General features: G+C 38.0%; 1 long non-coding RNA gene across 1 annotated transcript; it reads left to right on the top strand.

The window, feature by feature from the left end:
* The first annotated feature begins 1360 nt into the window (after positions 1 to 1360).
* Positions 1361 to 24843, top strand: LOC147548786 (uncharacterized). The gene is made up of 6 exons (XR_015238519.1): positions 1361 to 1553; positions 1664 to 3234; positions 20996 to 21680; positions 23575 to 23990; positions 24088 to 24185; positions 24540 to 24843. It is a non-coding gene; the product is annotated as an uncharacterized LOC147548786 (long non-coding RNA).
* The last annotated feature ends 1 nt before the right edge of the window (position 24844 follows it).

Here is a 24844-nt window from a genome sequence, read left to right as displayed (position 1 = left end):
TCAACCTTCTCTTACATTTGCTCTTTTAATTAGGTTTCATTAGAGCGAAGGAAAATCTTGCCATTAGGGTTCTTAGGGAACAAATCGAAGAAAAAAAAAAAGATAAAATGGTAAAGGAAAATGACTTCCTCTATCCTCTGCACCTCTAAGTCATTGATAGAGAGGATTTTGTTTGTCATTACGGTCTAATTATTGCTTCATATTCCTACCCTCAGGTTCCCTTCACCATCGTCTTAATCCTCTCATTTTTTGTCTCTATGAATCGGTTTTTTCTTGCAGTTGGGGTCTAACTACTTCCTCCATAATAAGTTTTAGTTTTCATTTGTGTGGGAATTAGAGATGAAGATGAAATATTTTGCTAGGATGTCTCTATTTGGTGTCTTTTGAATCTTATTATCTTTGTTGACTTTTGTTGTTGTTTTAGTTATTTATGTAGAGACCGACCAGCTATATAGAGCAATTCGAATCATGAAATTTTAAAGTCTTATTTTTGCAGAGAAAGAGAATAGTAGAGAGATGGGGAGAAATTTGTCTGAGGCAAGGGAAAAGAGAGGATGAGAAGAAAGTTAGCGTGAGAGACACGAGTGAGGAGAGATGACGCAAAATTAGGAGTGAGTAATGCCACCTTTTTTGTGGTAAAAATTTTCGTCTTTTCTTCACACTTTTTTTCAAAGAGAAATCGACTTTAACACATCTCTTTATCCAACCAAACGGCGGAAAATACATTTTCGTGGGAAAACGGAATTTTCCACTCTATTTTCATGTATAAACGAACCTTAAATCTTATGTCAAAAGGCAGAGAATTGATCTCAAGCCTTCTAAGGTGGTTGTAACCAAGTTTTGTAGGTGGTTACAAATGAGCTTGGGAGGTGGTTGTAAACAAGCGTGGGAGTTAGGGGTGGGAAAACTGCCCATAAGCCCGCACCTGCCTACGGGCACCCGAGTCCGGCTAAGTGTTAGTGGGTGGGCTCGGGTAAAAACCTCTACTCGCGCAGCCGTATAACCCTCCCAAGAAAACACCCGCAGCCGGTACCTGTTATATCCGTCCATGGATCCGCCCACTAACTCACCCAGTGAACCTACCCATCCCCTTTAAGTAGCCTTTCACATGGGGCAATAGACACTAGAAAATTTCTTTTGACCTTTGCCCCTTTAAAACACCAAAGGACATCCATCTTGACCCTCCATTAAATGACCCTTTGCTATAACCGTCAGATTATTTCTTAGGGTTGTATATAAATCCTATTAAGTTTCGTACAAGAAACTCTTTCTCCACCTTCTGATTCTAACTACTCCTTCCCTCCATCTTCCTTCACTCCTTCCATCTTTTATAGGTTTTAGCTAATATTAACACCATTACAGTTAATTTGTGGAAGCAAACTCAATCTTCCATTAGGGTTTTATATAGGCTACACTCATATTTATCTTCATAAATTTGTCCTAACAAACTCTAATGGTGGATTGAATTTCTGATTATCGGTAGGTAGCTTGTGGTGTCACCCCTTTTACTTCTCCCAAAAGATCAAGTATTCAAAGATCAAACCATATATAAGGTATATGGTAGTATGATACCCTTTCTTCTTAACTTTCTTCGCATAGATGATTTTTTTCGGTATCTTTCTTTACAAATCTAATAACTTTTTTTGTTAATGACTTATAACAGACGATCTAGGTAGGATTCGCCCCTTTAATTCTCGAAAAATATCAAAGATTCGACTATCCAGATACATACCAGGTATGGCTTATGGATTATGGTACCTTTTTCTGTTTTTTTATATTTATTATCCTGATTTTTTGGTTTATAAATCTGACATTTTTATTATGAGATCTCTAGTGTGTAGTGGCAAACAATTGTTTAAATGACTTATAAATCTGACATTTTGATGGTGGGTTTATCATAATTGGCTTTTAGAGTTGTATTCTCTCCTTAATTGTTCAAATTGTTTGTTGTAGGTCAGATGGATCAAGTTGATATAGCTTCTCATCTAATGATAGATCATATAATAAACAATTTAAATTAAAATACTGATCCTTTGCTTGAAGTCCCTCCGGTTGCTGGTGCTCTTCCTCTTGTTGATTGTTTCCCTCTTCCAGCAGCTACTGAACAACTAGTTGAAGAAGGTGAATTGATCACTAACAAGAGGAAGAGGACTGCCAAAATCTGGGAAATGTGGGACATAGTTAAGATACCTGATCCATATAATGTTGGGTTAACTATAAAAGCTGCTCAATGTAAAATTTATGGTGACAGCAAGATTTGCAAATCTAAGAATGACACTAACCGTTTCGTTAGGCACACTGAAATTTGTTTGAAAAAGCACAAGGTAGATTTGAAACAGTCCACCATTTCCCAAACTCAATTGGGAAGTCTTACATCGGTTTAAGTATAGTTTTACACGTGCTCGTGATAATATGATAAAGTTGGCTATTATGATGGAGCTTCTGTTCCACTTTGTAGAAGATAAGTTTCTTGAGTTTGTTATTACTAATAGTTTTCATCTGTCCTACAAACTGTTCTCTCGTGGAACAGTGAGAAATAGGTTGCTTAAGTTGTTCGCTGATGAAAAAGTCATTGTAAAGAAAATGTTACTTGATTGTTCAGGAAAGATTTCTCTAACATTTGATCTTTGGAAATCCAATTTGAGCTATATGGCCTTGACGGCACACTTTATCAATTTTGATTGAATTCTTCAAAAGAGGATCATTGCATATTGTTTGTTAGATAAAACTCATACTGGTGAACACAGTGCTCAACTGATATTTGATAAACTCTGTGAGTGGGAAATTTCTCACAAGGTATTTTGTTTATCTCTTGACAATGCCAGTGCGAACACTGTTTCCGTTTCTAAGTTAAAGAATTTGCTACCTAATCTACGACTCAATGGTGATATATTTCATGTTCGATGTTGCTGCCATATCTTAAATTTAGTTGTTTCAGATGGGTTAAGAGTTCAACAATTAAAGGACATGCTTGTCATTTGAAAAGCAATATCGAATACATCATGGTCTCCGGTGTTCGGTGTGGACAATATTGAGCTTTATGTGTTTCAATTGAAATTCCCCCCAAAAAGCTACAACTTGACGTTAAACACCGGTAGAATTCTACTTATTTGATAGAGCATGTCCATATGTTGATTGAAGAAGATTGGATGTATGCAGAACTCTTATGCAAGTTTCTTATGCCTTTTTGTGAAGCGACTAATTTTTTTTTCTGGTGTGAATTATGAAACTTCTGTAGGGATTTACACCCTTCTACTAGTGTTTATAGAGGAAATATGACATCTAATGTCTACACTAGTATTCCCATGATCACATGCAAAACTAGTAATTAATCTAATGGAGATAGTAGATTACCTTAATCGCTTTTCCCTCGAACTAGTTGAATTGATTGAAGAAGACCAAGAGCTTCAAGTGTAGCTCCTCTACTTGGGACACGAGCAATCAATTTGATCTCCCACCTTGTTGTATAGCTAGCACACCAATGGTGGTTGGAAAAGAAGAACACCTTCTTCTTTGACTAGATTGATAGTTAATGGGAATTAGCTCACTTTCTCCTCTCTACTTGATGTGGTAGAGTAAGAAAGCTTAGAGAGAAATTCCACACCTTATTCTCTGCCCTAAGAGTGTTTATATAGAACCCTAATAAGAATCCACCTCCTTTTAGGTTTCCTAAAACACCCTTTAGAATAAGATTTAGGGAAATAGTCGAAAATAGCAACTATTGGTATTTTCTCAATTCCCTAAGTAGGAGGTGCCCAAACACCACGAAAATTGGCAGATATAATGTTTATTATATCAGCAACTAACCCTCCAAAATTCAGCCCAATCCGAGTCCTAGAAGTACCCGAACCGGTCTAGGCCCAAAAACCCTGTTTTTGGCCTTTTTGTACTATCTTTGCCTAATTCCTTTTTAGGCCTATGAAATATGTTTATGGGACACTCCCATGATTATATCTCACTCCCACTAGTCATATCCTAGATCAATTTGTCACTCTTATGTGTAACCCGTTGTAGGATCCGATCGAAGTTAGCCGCGAATTACTTCGTAATTCGACGATCGTAGTTGGTGATGGGACATGAAAATGTCTCATCTGAATCTTTTAACTCGGGTTAGTTAGTCCAGTTCGAGCGGTTACTCTGATGAGTTGGTTGATTTTCTTTCTCAGGTCTCGTTTACGGAGTTCGATGCGGAAACATGTGATCAAGACATATTTGAGGGGCATTTTGGTAATTTTGATGACAAGGGTATTCTGGTCAATATTAGTGCTCATGTGAAAGTAGAGTCCAATACGAATCCATCAGCGAAAGCGGAAGTCAAATCGGAGTCCGGATGAATAAATTAGAGCAAGTCAAAGTTCGGGTCAACTTGGGTATACTAAAAGTCAAGAGGGACACGTGGCATGCATCCGGCAAGAAATCGAATGGATCAGGGAATGCGCGGGCTACTTTATGTCACGTCTAGAGGTACACCAAGAGATACGCCTGACCCGGACAGCCCGAACCGACTCGATGACGTCAGCTGACGTCATCATCTTTTTCCTCCTTTTATTATACCCGAGAGCTGTCTAAACGAAGAGAGAAAGGAAAGAAAAGAGAAGAAAGGAAAGAAAAGAGAGAAAGGAAAGAAAGATTAGACCGAGAAGGAAAGATAGGAAGCTGGTCGGATGGAGATTATTTTGTTTCTCTATTCGGCTGGTTTAGTTTTTCTCGATAAACCATCTCGGCTATAAGAAACAGAGAGATAGGATGGATATGATCTCTCGGCTGGGACCAAAATAATCCATTTTGTCACAGTTAGAAACAGATTAACAGAGAAAACAAGTTTAGAGAGAGAAGCTGCTCGGCCATTATTAGAGCCGAGAGCTAGAGAGAGAGAAGGAGAGTTTGAATTTTCTTCTGTCTTTGTTTCTTTTTCGCATTTTAATTCTTCTGATTCCTATCTTAGTGAGAAAGAGAGAGAATTGGATTAAGAGAGTTGAGAGAGAGAGAGAGAAATATTGTAGAGAGAGAAAGATTGAATAAAAATTATAAATCCCCATTATCATCTTCTTCTTCTTCTTTCTTCATCATACTCGGTTATAACTGTTAGAGAGTGTTCATAACTTCATTAGAGAGAGAAAGAGAGAAGTTTGGAAAGAAAAATAAGAGAAAACAGAGAAGGAAGAAGAAGAACCAGGGAAGGAAAATTATTTTCTCACCTGGAAATCGTTTCCAGGAAGACGAGAAAATCATTTTCCTTAAGGGTCTGTTTGGCAGAAAACAGGAAAAACAGAAGAAAAATCCCTTCCTTAAGGGTCTGTTTGGCTGCGCAGAGGGAAAATCGCGAGAAAAAGGTTGTTTCTTTGCCGATTCCTTATCTTTCCTTAATTTATTTTATTAATTTTTTATCTCTCCCATCATGATTATGATCAGTAGCTAAACACTTAGTTTAGGGTTTTGATGACATTTTTGTATTATGCATGATTATTATGATTATTTCGACAACTTAGGTGCTTAGATTTATTTCAATTTCTTTTTAAGTCTTTCATTATTTATACTTCGTTAGTCTTGATCCATTATATTTAGATTAGGTTCTTTAATATTGGATACTTGATAGTTGATAAATAATAGTTAGAATCCTTAAGAATTGATTATTAGTTTAGTCACCAAAAGGTAATAGATTTAAATCGATGTTTATGCATGATTAAAATAGATTCAAAACCCTAGACTTTTCCTCCATTCATCCGTTCTCCGTTATTACTTATTTACGTTATTTTAAAAACTTTGTTATTTAATCGTTAAAAAAATCAAAAATCAAATTTTTAAATCTCTATAGTTTTAAGGTTAGAATTTAGTTTAACTTAGTCTCTGAGGAACGAACCGGTCTTACCGGAAACTATAACTTGACACCCGTGCACTTGCGGGTGTAGACCTATTTAGGTAACTTTTTAGGCCCATCAAGTTTTTGGCGCCGCTGCCGGGGACTTAGTTTGAATTGAATCTAATTTTATTTCTATTTTTGGTAAGTTTTTATTTTTGGACACTTTGACTTGCTTTTCCTTTTTTGGTGTGTAGAACGCTAAGGAGCGAAGGAAAAGGCGCAACAAGGAGAGGAGCTCAAGAAGGAAAATTTACATTTTTAGTAATTTTTTATTTTTTTGGTGAGAGAGAGACTTTTTAGACTTTCTAGTTTTTATTTTTGGTATTAAAGTTTTGACCCTAAATTGGAGGGCTTATTAAATTGTAACCGAAAAAAAAATCGAAGCCTCGGGTTGGAACACTCAAGGGGAGAGTGGCCCGGGTCGTCTGCAAGGGTCATCGCCCGTCTGGAACGGGAGGTAATTTCTCTAATCACCCACGAAGCCCCTGTCAGTGGGTATTTGCGTGTTTTGTGTGCCTAATTGTTTTGATCGAATTGCTTAGTGTAAGCATTCTAGTAAGGGCAATAACCCAATTGAAAGATAGGAGACGGATTTCATCACCGTTCTCTTGCCCAAATAGGTAACAACATTCACGATCCCAAACTTCACTTAAAATCTAAAATTTGATTTAGACATCAGCCCCTAAGGTGACGAGCTCATAGGATCTTTGACACAATTCAGGGACTTAATTTTTATTTGGGCATTCCTAAAGGGAAAGTTCATTCAACTCTTTATAAGGTCGCCTCGAGAAGAGGAAACGTTACCAGGTTGGACGGCTATCACAACGTTTATCGTTGGTCGTCTCCAAGAGTTGTTTGATCGTAGTACTTGGACGGAGTAACCCTCATAAACATTATAGTTCAAGCTTTGTAACGAAGTAGGAGCTGTCTAGATTTTTAAGGGAAATCTGACCAACTTGTCTTTCGTCTAGATTCTGTTTAGGTTGCTTGGTGGAGTCAGACTGATTGTGTTTGCTTTCCTCTAGGGTCTTCGTAGTGATTCCCCGGTTTTTGGTTAAAAAAAAAAAAAAAAAAAAAAAAAAAAAAAGTTTTGTTGAGAATATCCTTGGTCATTGGGCTCTAGTTTATGCCCGATAGATATCGTGATAAGAGAGGTCGTTTCATCAGTAGAGAAACCCATCTAAGTAATCTTCTAGCCAATCTCTCTTTGAGTGACACTATGGGTGAAAATCTAAACCAAGCCAGGGATGGAAATCCACCTATGACACTCAGGGATTACATGAACCCTACTAGAACATCTCAACCATCATGCATACAGTTACCCCACTCCACGGCTCACTTTGAGTTAAAGCCGAGCATTATCCAAATGCTCCCACTCTTTCGCGGAGTTGAGAACGAGAATCCCTACCACCATGTTAGGGATTTTGAAGAAATCTGTGGGACCATAAGATTCCCCAATATGTCTGATGAAATAGTGAAGCTTAGGTTGTTCCCTTTCTCTTTGAGAGAGAAAGCAAAATCTTGGTTGTATGCCTTACAACCTCATTCCATCACCACATGGGAAGAATTAACCAGTTTATTCCTTCTGAAATTCTTTCCCAAGCACAAAACCACCGCTTTAAGGCAAAGTCTTAATAATTTTGTGCAACAAGAAGGAGAGTCTCTCTACAAATATCTAGAGAGATTTAAAGAACTGGAACTACAGTGTCCACACCATGGTTATGAAAAGAGTAGACTAGTCCAATTTCTTTATGACGGACTAAACTATCCCACTACATCCATGGTAGAGTCATTCTGTGGTGGCGGATTTACTTATAAATCCGTCGATGACTGCATGGCGTTTCTAGAAGATCTAGCTGAGAAATCCCACCAATGGGAAACTTCTAGAGGACCTCCTACTAGGGCAAATCCTACTCCAAATAAAGGCGGCATCTATAGAGTTGATGAGTCCGAACTTAAACTCGCCGCCATGACGAGAAGGATAGAAGCCCTAGAGCTTGGTCAACCTAAAGCAGTTAGGGAGGATCCCACTCAGATCATGAGTGTTGGAAATGAATCCATCTCTTATCCGTGCTCCGTCTGTGGAGACCCATCTCATACAGGGAATAAGTGTACCCTATTCTTTGTTTCTGACGAAAAAGAACAAGCTAATGCTCTGTATCTAAACTCTAGGCAAGATAGCCGTCAGAAATATGATCCTTACTCGAACACTTATAATCCGGGTTGGAGAAATCACCCCAATTTTGCTTGGTCCAAGGGTCAAAATCAGGGTCAGGTTAGTAGTTCCATGAACCCTCCTGGGTTTAATGCTCTTAGGGATTCTTTTCCTCAAAACCAGGGTCAATCTAGTACCCAATATCCTTCTCAAAACGATGAGTCTTTAGCAGAAACCATGAGACAATTAGCTAAAACCCATATGGATTTTACACAACAGACCAACCAGGCTATACAACAGACCAACCAGGCTTTACAACAGACTAACCAGACTGTACAAGAGACCAACCAGGCTGTAACTAGTTTAAGAACCTAGGTAGGTCAACTTAGAGAAGCCCTTAGGCAGAGAGAACAGGGTAGGTTTCCTAGTCAACCAGAACCAAACCCAAGGGGTAAACAACCAATGGATCAAGCCAATGCAGTAACCACCCTTAGAAGTGGTAGGGTGATTGATAATAGGGTAGGTGTTCCCGAAGATAGTGAAATAGATCATGAACCGTCTTCTATGCCAACCAGAGTCCCTAGTGAAGAGCCCGAGAAGGCTCCTGAGTCTGAGGAACCACCTGTAGTGCCTGAGCCTTACATTCCTAGAGCCCCGTATCCTCAGCGTCTTGTAGAACCAAAGAAGAAATCTCAGTTCGAGGAGATAATGGAAATATTTAAACAAGTCAACATCAATATTCCATTACTAGATGCAATTAAACAGATCCCAGCTTACGCTAAGTTCCTTAAGAACTTATGTACTAGAAAGCGTAAGATGAATGTGCATAAGAAAGTCTTCTTGACTCAACAAGTGAGTTCTATCATCCAGCAAAACCTTCCACCTAAGTACAAAGATCCAGGAAGCCCTACACTACCTTGCACTATAGGGGACCATAAGATCGAACGAGCTTTGTTAGATCTAGGTGCTAGTGTCAACCTTCTCCCTTACTCTGTGTACTTGCAGTTAGGTTTAGGAGAAATAAAACCTACTTCTGTAGTTCTTCAGTTGGCAGATCGGTCTGTCAGGCGACCACGTGGCATAGTAGAGGATGTTCTGATAAAAGTTGGTGAGTTTATCTTTCCTATAGATTTCATCATCTTAGATACTGAACCTATTCATGATACTCAGAGTCAAATCCCTGTCATTTTAGGTCGACCATTTTTAGCTACATCAAATGCTGTCATATACTGTAGAAGTGGTCTTTTAAGATTGTCATTTGGGAATATGACGGTGGAGATGAATATTTTTAATGCTGGACTCCATCCGGATGACATAGATGAGTTTAGTGGGTTGAACTTGGTAGAGTTATTAGTTCAAGATGGATTACCAACGACTCAGTCGAGAGATCCCTTAGAAACTCTATTAGCCCTTTTGAGCTTAGATGAGGAGGGTATTATTAATGAGATGGATAACATGTTGGAATCTAGCTCATGGTTGGTGTCTGAACCAATTACGTCGTCAATCGTAGAGACACAACCCCCGTGTGAACCCATTGTTAATTCTGAGGAGACTTTTGTGCCCCTTTTGGAGGAGCAAAAAGTTGAGGTTGTGTTATCTCCGACGTCAACACCTTCATCCCATTTTCATGTGGATAAACTTGAGAGCCATTCCACAACCAAAGATGATGAGTCATGGCTACTTGACTTGTTGAATGAGACCATTAGCTCACTTGACTTAGGTAAAGATCTAGATGCCTTTAAGGACCCTGCTTACATTGGGATAAGAGAGAGCATAGAAGGTTTATCTAAACCGACTTTTGAGGACTTAGAGTTGGATGGTTGGGTTATTCCTTTGGAAGTACCCAACATACCTGTTTTGGAAACCGCTAGTCTAAGTATAGACGTCTTTGATAGTCCTCAAGATCCTCTTGCATTGTCTCCATCGAGAGCATGTTGGGAAGTTTGTGCAATCTCTCACTTGGTTTCTCCTCCCTACAGAGATCCTTTCTATCAGGACTATAGTTCTGCTAGTCCATTTCCAAACTTAACGACCTTTTTGTCGTCTAAGTTTGGGGATTCCTCTCTGATCACGGTAGTTTCACAGGCACTGTTGCATATTTACACAAGTGTGAGACTATCATTCACTAAACACTTCGTGTTGTGGGTAGATCCTCAGATGTTTCGCCTATTGGTTTATGGAGCTGTTTCTTAAGGTTTGTTGAAACATCTGAATCGTCTGGCTGAAGATGTTAAACTTAGCGCTTTCTGGGAGGCAACCCATGCATGGGACATCTGAATCTGGTAATATCTTTCCCTTCACCCTTTATTTTTGCATAATCTTCAGAACATTGAGGACAATGTTCGGTTTAAGTTTGGGGATGGGAATGAATTTTTGCTAAGTCAGTTTCAAAAATTCAAAAGGGTTCAAAATTTTTCAAAATTTTAAAATTTTTGGATTGAAAATGTGAGTTTAGTTGTTTTTGCTTGTTAATAGTTATAGAGTCTAGTTTGTCAGATTATCCGTTTGCTAAAGGTTTTTCCACGAATTTCGAGTCTTGAAGTTGTCTGTGCACTAGCCATGTGAGTGTTAGATAGGTGAAGAGTAGACTTTTCTAAGAGAACTGAATCGATCATTAGTGGAGACTTAACCTATGTGAGATTCTGAACCTTTCTTTTTTGCTTTGAGTGACCTCTTCTGCGTTGACTCCGAGTAGAGTGAAGAGCTACTCAACCTCGCAACATTCATTAGAGCTCAGTTGATCTCTTGAGTTCAAATTTTACAACCACTAGGGATGTCATCAGGAAGTAAACCTTTCTCTTGTAGTCTGGAAACTTGAAAACAGTGTCAACTAGAGGAAGATAGGAACCTCATCATTTAGAACTCTGAGAATAAGGCATGAAGCAAAATGAAGAGAATATTACCAAGGAAAGAATAATATGAAGAAAGTAGTATTTGTATTATGAGTCGTATAAAAAAAAAAAAAAAAAAAAAAAAGAGAAAAGAAAAGAAAAAAAAAGAAAAAATGTTTATGTAGTTTTGTTTAAGTGTTTATCCCTTGAAGTAGTTTTTGAAGATTTGAAGACGTCGAGTTCTCAGGAGTTCTAGTAACATCATCATTATAGTCTATTAACCTCTAGGAAGCATTGTTAGATAGCTGATCAGGTGAGAAGAGTTGGTTAGCTTCCCCATTCCGTATTAGTGGTTGTTTCCGTTCTATGAGATCAGTCGTGTACCAAAAATTCAGTCCGTCTTTTGTAATGTGTTGAGTTTTCCTTCATACTCATACTCGCACATTGAGCGAACCATTTCTGAGTGACTTAAATTTTTGAGTGTATGACCGTGAGGCAGTAGTCGAGGCGAAATGTATTGAGAAGGTAATCGAGGTCTTGTCTGTTTGGAACCGAAGTGATACTCATATTGGCTGGTCATGTGCATTTTAGGTCTTGATTACTAATGAAGGGATTTTTAGCATTTGAATGGTTTGGTCAACTTTGATTTCATTTCTATTGACTTTCGAAAATTTACCGGATAAACATTTTTAGTCCATACCATATTTAGACCCTTCTGGATTTTTGAAATTTTTGAATTTTGTGGGTAAATTCACTGCAAACCCTCACGAGACAAAACTCGTCCTCTAGGGGTAACCTAGAGGTTTAACGGCTTGTTGCACGTGCTAAGTGTAATCGTGAGTCCCTACGAAAGTGGTGAACTGGGTTTAGTTTTATTTTTGCTCGAGGACTAGCAAAATCTAAGTTTGGGGATGTTTGATGGGACATGAAAATGTCTCATCTGAATCTTTTAACTCGGGTTAGTTAGTCCAATTCGAGCGGTTACTCTGATGAGTTGGTTGATTTTCTTTCTCAGGTCTCGTTTACGGAGTTCGATGCGGAAACATGTGATCAAGACATATTTGAGGGGCATTTTGGTAATTTTGATGACAAGGGTATTCTGGTCAATATTAGTGCTCATGTGAAAGTAGAGTCCAATACGAATCCATCGGCGAAAGCGGAAGTCAAATCGGAGTCCGGATGAATAAATTAGAGCAAGTCAAAGTTCGGGTCAACTTGGGTATACTAAAAGTCAAGAGGGACACGTGGCATGCATCCGGCAAGAAATCGAATGGATCAGGGAATGCGCGGGCTACTTTATGTCACGTCTAGAGGTACACCAAGAGATACGCCTGACCCGGACAGCCCGAACCGACTCGATGACGTCAGCTGACGTCATCATCTTTTTCCTCCTTTTATTATACCCGAGAGCTGTCTAAACGAAGAGAGAAAGGAAAGAAAAGAGAAGAAAGGAAAGAAAAGAGAGAAAGGAAAGAAAGATTAGACCGAGAAGGAAAGATAGGAAGCTGGTCGGATGGAGATTATTTTGTTTCTCTATTCGGCTGGTTTAGTTTTTCTCGATAAACCATCTCGGCTATAAGAAACAGAGAGATAGGATGGATATGATCTCTCGGCTGGGACCAAAATAATCCATTTTGTCACAGTTAGAAACAGATTAACAGAGAAAACAAGTTTAGAGAGAGAAGCTGCTCGGCCATTATTAGAGCCGAGAGCTAGAGAGAGAAGGAGAGTTTGAATTTTCTTCTGTCTTTGTTTCTTTTTCGCATTTTAATTCTTCTGATTCCTATCTTAGTGAGAAAGAGAGAGAATTGGATTAAGAGAGTTGAGAGAGAGAGAGAGAAATATTGTAGAGAGAGAAAGATTGAATAAAAATTATAAATCCCCATTATCATCTTCTTCTTCTTCTTTCTTCATCATACTCGGTTATAACTGTTAGAGAGTGTTCATAACTTCATTAGAGAGAGAAAGAGAGAAGTTTGGAAAGAAAAATAAGAGAAAACAGAGAAGGAAGAAGAAGAACCAGGGAAGGAAAATTATTTTCTCACCTGGAAATCGTTTCCAGGAAGACGAGAAAATCATTTTCCTTAAGGGTCTGTTTGGCAGAAAACAGGAAAAACAGAAGAAAAATCCCTTCCTTAAGGGTCTGTTTGGCTGCGCAGAGGGAAAATCGCGAGAAAAAGGTTGTTTCTTTGCCGATTCCTTATCTTTCCTTAATTTATTTTATTAATTTTTTATCTCTCCCATCATGATTATGATCAGTAGCTAAACACTTAGTTTAGGGTTTTGATGACATTTTTGTATTATGCATGATTATTATGATTATTTCGACAACTTAGGTGCTTAGATTTATTTCAATTTCTTTTTAAGTCTTTCATTATTTATACTTCGTTAGTCTTGATCCATTATATTTAGATTAGGTTCTTTAATATTGGATACTTGATAGTTGATAAATAATAGTTAGAAGCCTTAAGAATTGATTATTAGTTTAGTCACCAAAAGGTAATAGATTTAAATCGATGTTTATGCATGATTAAAATAGATTCAAAACCCTAGACTTTTCCTCCATTCATCCGTTCTCCGTTATTACTTATTTACGTTATTTTAAAAACTTTGTTATTTAATCGTTAAAAAAATCAAAAATCAAATTTTTAAATCTCTATAGTTTTAAGGTTAGAATTTAGTTTAACTTAGTCTCTGAGGAACGAACCGGTCTTACCGGAAACTATAACTTGACACCCGTGCACTTGCGGGTGTAGACCTATTTAGGTAACTTTTTAGGCCCATCAGTTGGTCTCTAGCTACAACTCTACGATCCCTAAATCAATCGGACTTGATGATCTTCCACATCAATTGTCCTATCCGAAAAATTGTTCGCATTGTCACCTTGGTCGAAGGACATCTCCTTCAACTCCTTCAGACTCCCACTTGGACTTAGATCAAGTGCAATGCCTCGATTCCCGTGTCAATTTAGTATCCCATCTGATACGTCACATCTTTCAGACTTTCTTGATATCCGAGTACAACTGTAAAAGACAAACGATTAACTTTTAATCCGTTTGACCGCGGCCACACATTTTCAGTTGCTACTCATCAAGTGGCCTTGAGACACTTTGTACCTAATGTGATTAGGGTGACACAATCCATTCTTGCGCTCCCACTTAACTTCATGTCTATCCTGTCCTTCCCAGTATCCGTCTTTATAACCTCCTTTTACGGCGCGGCGTTTAACGGAACCAAAGTCGGGCATTCCTTACATAAGATGAGTGGAGCACTCATGTTTTGAGGAATCTCTCCAATTGTCTTTATGAGAAGTATTGACGTTCATCACGAGTGATGTACTTCTCATTTGAGGGTTATCCAGTGTATAAACCTTTTACACACCCACGTAGTCCAATAGAATATACTATTCATATAGCCCATGAAACTGCGCTATCCCATCGACTCCCGTGCTAGTCTTCGTGAGTCATTGTTGTCCATGCAATGACCTGGACCAGGGATTTTTGATAATAAATATTCCAAGTTCACTTAATAGGGTTTCATTCATCAGATCACGTATCTGACAAACCTATTCGGAACGTTTTATTATCGATGGACTGTCGTTTAAACACTAAACCAAGTTTAGACGACTGGTGAAATAATTCTTATTATTTCTGATAACGAGAGTTGTAAATCTGAGCCTCTTCCGTAAAACTCCTTTTACCCACTCAGTTTTACTTGTCGAGGTTTAAAATTTATACCTCATGCCTTAGACTGTGTATGAATCTCATACTATGTCTTAGGTGACAGTTTAGTTTGACTACCGTGGTAGTCGGTTTTAAACTTTGCTTATTATCAATTAATTTGAAGATTACTATCTTCAACCTTGATAATATCTAGTAATCTTTACTAGAGTTAAGGCCTTTAATTCTTTGTGTAGTATTTGCAACAGTTCCCGGCTTAAAACACTTTTAGCCTACTTTCCTTCCATGTCTGGAAGTTTGCTACGATGACATGTTCAACTTTGTACTACTTCATCCTTTGTCCTTCTAGGATGTACTAAGTAGTGTTTCGGTTTTCCAATCCGAATTCGGATGTTTAAATGCTAATCATGTCCAACATGATTGACTTTATGTTTTCGAACATAAATGTCTCTCTCATGCGTGCTAGCTCATCGGTGTCTTTTAGACTCCGAGTTTTGCAACGCCCTCTGTCATGAGTTTTTGGGTCGAAATTCTTTTAGACTTTCCGAGTCTTAGATTTTCTGTTTCGGATCTCAAGCATCTCAGCGTACTGAGTCTCTCTAATCCTATCACCCTTTTGATCTATGCTTATAGATCTTCAGATGCCCAAAATGGCATTTTATCCTTTTGTGTGTGGTCCTTTATTGAGTCAGTTCGTTACTGTTATACAACACCTTATGTCGTACTCAATCTTTTATATGTACTATGCATATGGACCCGGAAGGTTTGTTTACTCCCACTTACCTTCTTGAAACTCGTGATTCAAGATTTTCTTCATTCTCCAAGAATCAAATTTCTCTGATTGCCTTTTGAATCGAAGATTCTAACTCTTGCGTGCTTTTAATCCGTCGATAGATTTCTGAAGCATGCTTGTGGACATAACTTGATTGAAAGAATCTTATTCTTCTTGTCTAGTTTCGGGAAACATGAATGTTTCCATCCTTCTCAGTTTTCTACTTTGGAAAACCAATTTAGGTCTTCTGTTGACTTAAATTATCAAGCTTCATGTCTTGACGAGATATGGATTCCACGATGATTTTGGCTTCTAGCCAAAATCTAGAGTCAGTTTCCGTTTCTGCGCAGGTCTTTTATCTCTTCAGAAAAAACCTTTATTTTTCTGTGTCTTTGAGATTTGACCTTTTAGGGCTTTTGAACAACAATTTGGAATTTTCTCAACTACTTTGAGATATTCCTTTAGAGACACTTTCACTTGTTTTGAGAGTTCTCCGGCGAATGACGTTCGCTTTTGTGCGGTGGGTTTATAAGATTATATCTTTAACCTTTCCTTTTCCAAGGAGTCGCAGTTTGTTGCTCTTGGTCGAATTTAATCGACTTGTACAAGTTTCATGATTGTTCTTCATGACCCTCCATGATTTTTCTCATGATCGAATTAAATCGACTTGTACTTTTCTCCCACTTATTCTTGTAATAATTAGTGTTTTCTCCCAGACTACTAGGTGTGCTAATTATTAGAAGAATACTATCATGAGCAACAAACACTTTGTTCTCTTGATTGGTTATGGAAGAAGCCCAAATTTCTTTTTTTTTTTTTTTTTTAAAAAAAGAAATTGCGTTAGATATTAGCTAGTTTTGTAATGCTTTTACAAATTTAGCTTTAGACGGAATTTTGGTAAGTGTGAAAACAATCATTTATAGAATATGTCCCAAAATATTCGGAAGACTGGCTTAAACCCATCTTTGATCGAATTATGCATAGCAATGTTCGATTGCTCCCACTGAATCCACCATCCGTCGGATGTGTTCCATGGAGCAGAGTTGGGAAACTGTTTCTCAACTCCTTTGATGGTTATCAAGTGTTTGACTCAAGTTTTCACTATTTTGTCAAAGTGATTCTTTACTTCGGTTTGTACTTTGTTTGAACCTTTCAAACATTCTGACTTATACTTTATGATTTGTACGTTTCCATACTTCATGAAGTTGTCAGAGTACGTATTTGAAGTTTCTCTCGTTAGCTTCTGCAAGTAAACTTATAGGTCTGCATAACACCGTATGAGTCCTAATAGATTACTAGTCTTTATGCCTTTTGAAAAGGGTGACTTTGTCAATTAGTCCTTAAGACCCAATTGACAATGCTGAAGTTTAATGAGTTTGAATCTCTTGATTTTAGCCATTATCAATGTTAACCTTCAGTTAATTTTATCACTGGTTTAAAACATCAGACGTTTCTAGAAGAACAAAATAATCACTATTAAGTTCTAAGCTAGATCAGTGTCTAAAAGAAGACTTCGATCCCTTTCAGCATCCCTAGCATTACTGCTTCTGCTCCCTCTTGGATCTTTACTTCTTTTAGTCAAGTATGTGATTTCCTTGAGCTCCCACTGAGCCGCTCATCTGGTCTTAAATACCTGATGAAGGAATTTTACGATACTTGTTTTTAACTTTGTTAACAAGGATACGGAATCGGAATTCATAATTCCATTCCTTTTGTCCTCCAGGTGCTAAAGGTAGTTTCCTTTTAAATGGTCTAGCCATTGTTCAGAAACATTCACAGTAATGAGAAATACTCTTGATCATGTACTCGGTAGCTGCTTTTCTTTGATCAAATGTTTGTCTCACTTGACTGATCCTTTTGCCCTTTTGAATCTATTTCTTAGATTCTTTGTACCAAATCTCAAGAACCTTTCTTAGACTGGATATTCCCGTATGTTCTGCTCAGTTTGTTTGTAACAACCTGAGTGACTCATCTAAGGTCTTATCTATCTTTGTTCAATCAATATTGAATTGGGTGATAGATGTATTCTGTTGTCTTCCGTTAGGATGACTTTCAGATTGCCTTGGAGGTCTCGTACCTCTCCATTTATGACTTCTGTGGGAAATTCTTCCTCAGTTTGTCTTAATGGTTATGCTAGCATTCATTATTCTTCCAAAGAGAATGTTATACGATTGCTTGCAAATGGCTTTTGACCTTCTCTTGTATGAGTCAACATTGGGATTGGGTATTCTAGTGACCTTCCTTTTGAATCTGAGAATTATTCTCGGATTCATTCTTCCATTCTAGGAAGTGGATCAGCACCTCCCTTAGGTGTGATTCAATGTTGAAATCGTTTGTGTCATCTTAAAACTACATAAAGAAATGACAAAGTTTTAAAACTCGTTATCGTTTTTGAAAAACATTAGTTTTCCCACATTATTCAATAAAAATCGTCCCCAATTGAATAAGTGATTCCAAGACCCCAGTTCTTCGAAGTAAAGCGGACGAAGGCCCTACCCTTTGACTCCGTCGTTCCGGGTGAGTGAATTCCTTCACTGATCATACCTTATGACTCTTGGTTAATAGATTTCATTAATGAATGACTAATCTATCCTTTTGCCTCGAGTATCCAAGACTCTCTTGCTGATCTCGTTGAGTAGAACCATTTAGACGTGTAGGCCTCTTCTATAGACCTACCCGCATTGTCCCAAGGTAGAGGAGGTACTCTGCGAAGGCCGACCCACCTTCCTCGAACAAGGGCGCAACGAGTGTCTTAATCTGGATAGGCGATTACTCAAGATTACTTTTGGGGACTTTTACGCTAGTCTGGCGTTTGTTATAGTGAACTATTTAGCCTAACTAACATCCACGACATAAAGCGTAAATAAGTAAGTAAATGCGCGCGAGAAAGTAAATCAAGCAGACATGGATCCTAGTATGGTCCCTAACCTAGAAGATCTAATCACCCTTGGTTTTCTTCTTGTTTCGCCTTTTGGTTCGTCTTAGATCGCCATCTTTGAACCTCCATTGATTTCTCCCACTCGCCTTTGGATTTCATCCTCGAGTTTCTTCAATGGACTCATAGACCCTAAACTCTAATTACAAGACTCTAACGATTCGCAGATCGTATAAACTTGAAATTAAAATTAATTACAAAGCATGCACCCATCCGTGCTTAAAACAAGAACAAGGAAATAAATCTATGGCCATACTAGTTTCCCGCATTCACATCACATGCAATCATATAATATATCAAAGCTAAGAATTATATATGCATGATTATCTTGGGAGATACTTTTGTTGACATCACATGTCACATTGCGGACCTTAAGTCTAAATTCGAAGAATTCAACTAATGGTGCTTTCCGGTTTTATGTTTTATGATTAAAATCATCTTTTAGAAAAACTCCGTTTTGGGCTCGAGAATGCCCGGGTCAATTTCGGAAAAAATATTGGTTCGATTCTTAATGATTTCATAAATCAATTTAAAGAGAAATCCGTTTTGGGCTCTTGGATGGCCCGGATTGATTTTGGAATTATTTGGTTGGAATCGGAAAAAAATTTTGGCAAAAACTCCCACTCGAATGATGGTCCCTTTTCGTGGTCCGAAAAGCCTCGAAAAAAGCCCGGGACAAGTCCTAGACAAGTCCCGGCCCAAGCCCAAAAGGGGCTCGGACAAGGTCCGGACATAGCACGGCCCATAGGGCCGGCATGTCCTGGCCGAGGCCTGGTCTCGTCCTGGCCGGAGCCAGGACGCTAGTCCATGTACCAGACGCGTCCTAGACGTGTCTGGTACTGGACCGGACCAGCACTAGGTGTCTCGGACTAGTCCGAGACACCCAGAACCTCCCAGACGCGTCTGGACGCGTCCTAGACGCGTCCAGGAAGCTCCTTCGCAGCTGCTGGTCGCGTCTTAGACGCGACCTGGACGCGTCTTCAAGACGCGTCCTTAGTAGCTGCTCTGGACGCGTCCAGAAGCTTCTGTCGCAGCTGCTGGTCGCGTCTTCAAGACGCGTCTCAGCAGCTGCTCTGGACGCGTCCAGAGGACGCATCCAGGAGCTTCTGGTCCGGCCAGGAAGCTTCCTGGCCGGACACTAGGGTTTTTCAAAACCCTAGTTTCCAAAAAGAAATTTTTTTTTTTTTTTTCTTATGCAACTCTAAGTTGCTATTTTCCAATTTTAAAACTTTTCTTAAATTTTTGAAATTCCTTTTAGAACACTTCTAAAAAATTTTTTAAAACTTTTAGAAACTTTTAAATTTTTCCAAGTTTGTTTTGAGAGCTTCCTAAAGTCAAAACTACTCTTTTTAGAACACTTCTAAAATTCCAAAATTTTGTTTTTCAAAAGTTTCCAAAACTTAAAAACAACTCTTAATCAAACCAATTTTGGATCAAAATCTAGGTTTTTGAAATTTTTCAAAGAACAATTTTGAAATCAATTTTGAAAAATCTTTGAATCCAATTCAAAATTAATCAAATTTTATGTTTTAAAATCTTTTTAAACATAACTATCAATTTAATCAAGCATGGATTAGTTTGAAATTCAATCAAATTGAGACTTTTAAAACACTTTTAATCATCAATGTGATTCTCAATTTGAAAATTTATTGAATCCTATCAAATTATGAGTTAAAAATACCTTTTAAAACACCTTTTAAAATACTTTTATAAACTCAATTTTCAAACTATCAAGCATATGAATTAGTTCGATTCTTAGCAAAAACTAGTTAATAGCAAGAGGCTCTGACGCCACTGTAGGGATTTACACCCTTCTACTAGTGTTTATAGCGGAAATATGACATCTAATGTCTACACTAGTATTCCCATGATCACATGCAAAACTAGTAATTAATCTAATGGAGATAGTAGATTACCTTAATCGCTTTTCCCTCGAACTAGTTGAATTGATTGAAGAAGACCAAGAGCTTCAAGTGTAGCTCCTCTACTTGGGACACGAGCAATCAATTTGATCTCCCACCTTGTTGTATAGCTAGCACACCAATGGTGGTTGGAAAAGAAGAACACCTTCTTCTTTGACTAGATTGATAGTTAATGGGAATTAGCTCACTTTCTCCTCTCTACTTGATGTGGTAGAGTAAGAAAGCTTAGAGAGAAATTCCACACCTTATTCTCTGCCCTAAGAGTGTTTATATAGAACCCTAATAAGAATCCACCTCCTTTTAGGTTTCCTAAAACACCCTTTAGAATAAGATTTAGGGAAATAGTCGAAAATAGCAACTATTGGTATTTTCTCAATTCCCTAAGTAGGAGGTGCCCAAACACCACGAAAATTGGCAGATATAATGTTTATTATATCAGCAACTAACCCTCCAAAATTCAGCCCAATCCGAGTCCTAGAAGTACCCGAACCGGTCTAGGCCCAAAAACCCTGTTTTTGGCCTTTTTGTACTATCTTTGCCTAATTCCTTTTTAGGCCTATGAGATATGTTTATGGGACACTCCCATGATTATATCTCACTCCCACTAGTCATATCCTAGATCAATTTGTCACTCTTATGTGTAACCCGTTGTAGGATCCGATCGAAGTTAGCCGCGAATTACTTCGTAATTCGACGATCGTAGTTGGTCTCTAGCTACAACTCTACGATCCCTAAATCAATCGGACTTGATGATCTTCCACATCAATTGTCCTATCCGACAAATTGTTCGCATTGTCACCTTGGTCGAAGGACATCTCCTTCAACTCCTTCAACTTCCAGTCGGGTGCTTGAACATTTACTCGATATTGGGCATGTTTTTAAGGAATATAGGGGTAACCCTTTATTTCGTGATATTGTTAAGGAGGCAATGGAAGCCAAATTTGTTAAATATTGGGGAGACATTCCTGTATTGTTTAGGATAACTTGTGTTTTAGACCCTAGGGTTAAGTCAAAGGTTGAATTGGTATTGAAGGAGTTAGAGTATTGTTTTGAGACTTCTGCCTATAGTTTATCAATTTTGATTAACGGCAAGCTTCAAGAACTCTTTGCAGAATACACTTAGTCTATGAAAGAAATATTGAATTCTTCGATTGCTAGCTCACCATTGTGTCGGAGTACTCCCGCTTCTGGTAATTCTTCTTTTGTAGTTGGTAAAGCTTCTTCAAGTCGTGGTTCTTTTTGGAGAAGCATCTGACGTGGTAGAAGGGATTCTATTGCCGCAGCCTCTGAGGAGCTTGCCAGGTATAAATCTGAATCCGAACCAATTCTTGAGAATATGAAGCTTTTTAAAACTCTTGGTTGGTGGTTGGAGAATGAGAAGCGACTCCTTGTTCTATCTATGATTGCCCGAGACATACTTTTTGTCCTTGTTTCTACCGTGGCCTCGGAATCTGCTTTCTTTTGTGGAAAGAGGATTCTTGGGGATTATAGAAGTTCTTTGAGCCCTGATATGCTAGAGTTGAGTGTAGGGGTGGGAATTCAACCCGCGGGCCCGAACCCGTCGTGGGTACCCGTAGCCTGAATAATAAATCGTGGCTCGTTACTCAATATCGGGCTCTACCCGCACGTCCGAGTTGGGAACAACGGGCGGGCACGGGTAAGAACCTTATGCCGACTGCCCGCCCGAGGCCCCCCCGATTAGCGCTCATTTATTACCCTAGTGGGGAGTTTAGCACCCAACAACTAGTGTATGGGTGAAGAATTCCCAAGTAACCTACCTACATATAAAACTCAAAACTCTCCTCAAATTTGTTGTTCTTCCATGTGGAACTAAATAAAAAAAGGAAAACTCATATTTTTGAGAAAAAACATAGTACCACATTGTCCATTTGTGAGGAATTAAAGAAGTTTCACTTTCTATAAGTATGTTCAACATATTAACCTTGTGGTTTAAATCAAGCCTACTGCCTTCAATGTAGAATTTTAAAGCAACTAACCCTTCAATGGAGGAGTTAAAGAATAAGTTTGCACCAATAATATTGAAGTTGCCAAGTTACTTCAAAGAAGAAAATAAAATTCATTTCAGCCTAAAGTGGTGTCAATTGGTCCTTATCATTATGGTAAACAACATTTGATACCCATAGACTTTTTTTTTTTGATGAGGGAACCCATAGACTTATACAAGCAAAGAGCTAGTCAAAATTGATGAAAAATGTATATAAATCGTATTTGTAAGATGCATTATATGTATACCTGTGCAGGGACTTGATGAGATTAATTTTGGAGAAAGGCCATAGCAGATTACCTGTTTACTATGAGCAACCTACAAATATAACTGGACTTATTCTGGTAACTATTATCAATTTTATTTGAATTAACTTTATGCACTTCTGTAGTATCTTATGTAACTTCAGAAACACTTTGTGTTCTCTCAACACCTAAACCTATGAAATTGAGATTTTGCCTTATTTCTACCAAAAATTACCAAATTCCACCAAATTAAGTGATCAGTAGCAGTTCATATGTATGTTAAGATTTTTGAAAATGAGATACATATGTTAAAATCCAAAATTTCTTTTACTTTACTCTGTAATGAGCTAGTGGAATTACTTTATCGAGGAAGTTATTTTTGGATTAGTTTTTTCGTTTAATATTCTTATATTGAGATGGATCTCTTACTTTGTATAATGCATAATTTGACCTTAACACTGATTCTTTGAGAATAAACATGTACCATGAAGGCATGAACGTTGAATTTACATATTGAACATACAAAGTGACGTTTCGAGACATGTTTGCTTTGCCAGGGTTCCAGAGACTTTGCCTTTGTACGACATATTAAATGAGTTTCGAAAAGGTCACAGCCACATGGATGTTGTCATTAAGCGTCGAGACATGTCATTATGCGCCTAGATATAAAACTCAAAACTCTCCTCAACTTTGTTACTTTTCAATGTGGGACTAAACAAAAAGAGTGAAAAATCATATTATTGAGATTCAACATAGTACAACATTGTCCATTGTGAGGAATTAAACAAGCTTGAGTTTTTATAAGTATGTTCAACACTTCTACTACAACTATGTAAAGCAAACATCATGCCTAGTGCTAGCTTCATTCTTAGGATTGGGCTTCACACTTGGGATTGACCTAAGAATCTTCCTTTAGACTTTAGAGGCATGAACATAAATAAACTTCACTTTCTTAAAGGCCATTCGGGCTGCCCGAGATATGCCCGCCCGTTGCCCGAAGTACACAGTCAATTAAGCGGGCACGGGCGGGCAATGGCAGAATGAGGAAGAGACTTTACCCGCCCGAGAAATGAAGTGGTCATTTGGCAAGTTGCCCGAACCCGCCCGAGCCCGAGTATTGCTACGCCCCGAGCCCGACCCGCCCGTCCCGATTCCCACCCCTAGTTGAGTGTGATCCTGAAAGACTGGTGGAAAGTCAAGTATAAAGGTTTATTCAAAACTTTCAATCAAATTGATGATGCTTTTGATTGTTATGTCTCTGGTCCCATTTGTTCTGCTACTATTGTTGTTGGAACTGGTCGAGCTCCTCCGAGCTTCCACCAGTAGATTTTAAAGTAAGTTTCTTCAATACTTTTCTTCACTTCAATTATAATTTCGTTATTAACTGTTAGCTGAGATTTGTTTTGTGCTTTTTACATCATCGGAATATCGATTTTTTGTAACTTTTTGTATCGATTCTGTCGTAAAAGAATTCGATGCGCTTGCACTTAATTTCGGGGAAATTGAAGAATGCTTTTGGAGTTTGTATATATTATGAATATGCTAATGAAGTGGATCTATTTTAAGCTGTTCATTAAAATACCAGGTAAGTTTTAATTTTTGTTCTTCAAAGTTTAATTTTTGTCTCTCTTAAGGATTAATCTCTTAGCTCTTAGCCTCTTATTTTTGGTACATTTTTGCAGTATTGAAGTGGATCTATTTGCAGTATTGAAGTGGATCTATTTGGAGCATTGAAGTATTTAGCTCTTAGCCTCTTACTTTTGGTTCATTAAAATAGCAGGTAAGTGGATCTATTTGGAGTATTGAAGTATTTAGCTCTTAACCTCTTACCTTTGGTACATTTTTTTGATCTCATATATCTCCAAAATCTGGTGTGATTGCAACTAATACACCATGAATGCAATTATGCAACTTCACCCCCAAGAAGATCATAAATTCATTATGCTACTTTACATGGAATAGTATATGTAGTTAGAACATTTGCATATGCAGGAAAATTTGCATGATTGTAACATCTATTTGCTTAATCACTTGTTGTATTCATTTTCATGATTGCATGAACATTTAACTTTGCTCCTATAAATAATTTGAAGAAGTTGCATCTTTAATTCCTTAAGTTTGTGTGAAATTGCAGGTGGCTCTGAGAAGCTAGTGAAAGTGTTGTATGAACTTGTTAGGCACCGACCCACCGTGCTCTGTCAACTATATTCCTCGATGAAACAATGCAATTATTTGTCAACATGGCGACGGGGGCAGCAAGCATGAAGCAAGTAGAAGTTTAAAAACTAAGCTCGTGGTCTGATATTTTGTAACTTGTTGAATCATCTTGCTGTTTTTTACAATGTGATATAAACTTTTGATGTTATTTTATGGTCTAGTTTGTTTATCAACTTGTTGAATCACTTGTTAATGATGGGGAATTGGTATTGTTGTTTTTAC

This window comes from Eschscholzia californica, unplaced genomic scaffold (assembly GCF_041429995.1).
Source record: "Eschscholzia californica isolate CP2 unplaced genomic scaffold, dmEscCali1.0.p SCAF_3, whole genome shotgun sequence".
Taxonomy (NCBI): Eukaryota; Viridiplantae; Streptophyta; class Magnoliopsida; order Ranunculales; family Papaveraceae; genus Eschscholzia; species Eschscholzia californica.
Note: the sequence above shows the minus strand (reverse complement) of the source record. Positions and strands in the feature narration are given on the sequence as shown.